General features: G+C 38.6%; 1 protein-coding gene across 1 annotated transcript in view; it reads right to left on the reverse strand.

Annotated features, from left to right (window-relative positions):
- Window positions 1-2425, reverse strand: part of CCNT1 (cyclin T1) — a 44737-nt gene that overhangs the window by 33602 nt on the left and 8710 nt on the right. The window lies entirely within an intron of this gene.

Here is a 2425-nt window from a genome sequence, read left to right on the forward strand (position 1 = left end):
ATCTACATTAACTTATTCTCTTATTGCTTTCTTAAGTCTAGTCAACAAAATAAATAAATCAAGCTTTTGTTTGTAGCATTTGCCAATTCTGTATTGTAAATTCTCCCATTATGGCCAATTTCAGGCTACAAATATGACATCACTGAGCATGAAATTGGGAAGAGATGAACACACCATCACGTAGTATTTCCTCCGTATAGATAACAATAGACAGGGACTTCTGGTTTCCAATCTGATATGTAAAGAGCTTGGAAGTCATTGCCCCTGTTCTCATAACAACAAAAAAACATGAACAAACTGAAAATCAACAACCCTTGTTAGATCCAGCAGAGAACTGACAAGACAGGGCAAACCTCCACCATAAAAACTAGAAAGACAGAATCAGAAGAGGCAGAACAGAAACTCATGGCTTACTGGGAGCAAAAACTACTTTTGAAACCAGAAACTGATAGGAATACTTGGGCAGTTGACTAACTGCTGGAGACTGCACATAGGCTAGATTGAGAGATTGAAACAAAAACAAAAACTCCTGAGGGCCCCCACATTTTCATGAGTTTTACCTCCAGGAGCCCCATAGGTCTTACTCTGAAGATTGGAGACAAATCCCCTCATCCTTCTGGCAGGGAGAGAGAAAAAATACTTGGAAATAGACCCAGAGCATTCAGTTCTCCTTAACAAAAGCCTGTCCTCAATGGTAGCTACTTAACAGAGCCTAACCAACATAGGAGAAGGAAAATAACCAACTCCAGCCTCCTCTAGCCTTCTGGTTTCACCTAAGATGGGGGTGGGGGAAGGGGATAAGTTAATAAGCATTTGTGAAGGTCAGTCCAGGGAGGACACAAACTCACTAAAATACTGAGACCTGACAGGATTATAAAACGCTTCCCCCGGGGCACCTGGGTGGCTCAGTCGGGTTAAGCGGATGACTCTTGTTTTCGGCTCAGGTCATGATTTCACAGTTCATGAGTTCCAGCCCTGCATCAGGCTCACCACTGACAGTGTGGAACCTGCTTTGGATTCTCTTTCTCTCCCTCTCTCTTTGCCCTTCCCCTGCTCATGCTCTCTCTCTCAAAATAAATAAACTTAAAAAAAAAAAAAAAAGAAAAAACACTTCCCCAGCTTCCCCCTCTTATCAACACATCAGTAGATCTGTATAATAACAGGATTACAATGGAAGGAACTACAAATTCAGACCCTATTTAAGGAGTCTGTAGGTAAACCCAAAGACAACATGGGAGACAGAGACATCAGAGGAAATTTTAGCCTCTGACAGGTATAGCCATAGCAAACAGGAAATACCAGCCTAATTCCCAAACAGATAAATATAAAACCCCCATTCTTTTTACCCAATATATCACATCTAACTTTCTACAAAAAGATTATAAGTCATACCAAAAGGCAAAAAGTACTGTTCAAGAGACAAAGCAAGCATCAGAACCAGACTTTTGATACTTTTGGAATTATCAAACTGGGAATTTAACTGACTAATATGCTAAGGACTCTAAAGGAAGAAGTGGACAACATGCAAGAACAGATGTGTAATGCAAGCAGGGAGATGAAAGCTAAGAATCAAAAGGGAATGTTAGAGGGGCGCCTGGGTGATTTAGTCGGTTGAGTGTCGGCCCTTGATGTCGGCTTAGGTCATGATCCCAGGGTCATGAATTCAAGTGCCACATCAGGCTCCATGCTCAGCATGGAGCATAGGATTCTCTATCTCCCTCTTTCCCTCTCTCCCACTCCTACTCTCTTTCTCTAAAAAAAAAAAAAAATTACAAAAGGAAATATCACACAAAAAACACTGTAATAGGGGTGCCTGGCTGGCTCACAGTCAGTAGACTTTTGATCTTAGAGTCATGAGTTAAAGCCCCATGTTAGGCCTAGAGCTTACTTCAGGAAAAAAAAAAAAAAAAAAAACACAACTGAAGAACACCATAAAGGAAATGAATGCCTTTGATGGCCTTATCAATACACTGGACACAACCAAGTAAAGAATCAGTGAGTTTAAAGATATGTCAATAGAAACTTCACAAACTGAAAAGCAAAGAGAAAAAAGAATAAAAACAATATCTAGATACAATACATATAAATAACTTCATAAGCCTATATATAATAGTACAATGTAGTATAGGAAGAGATGAGTTTTTAGTATCTATTACTTTTATTTTTAATATCGTTTATTCAATTGTATGTTTAGATACTTTTTAATAGTGGCTTGTTTAACAACGAACTTGCAAAATTCCTGAAAATTTAACAGGCAGCTAAAAACTAGTGTGAACTGATTGAGCACTCTGCTTGAAATAGCTTAAAGACTCATCAGAAGTACCATATTTACATTAAAATACTGTCGTTTCCATCATATGCTAAACACTATACTGAGGAAATTGGCATGTATTATCTCATTTAATTCTCAATCTATGAAGTAGAA

Source organism: Felis catus, chromosome B4, assembly GCF_018350175.1.
Source record: "Felis catus isolate Fca126 chromosome B4, F.catus_Fca126_mat1.0, whole genome shotgun sequence".
NCBI lineage: Eukaryota > Metazoa > Chordata > Mammalia > Carnivora > Felidae > Felis > Felis catus.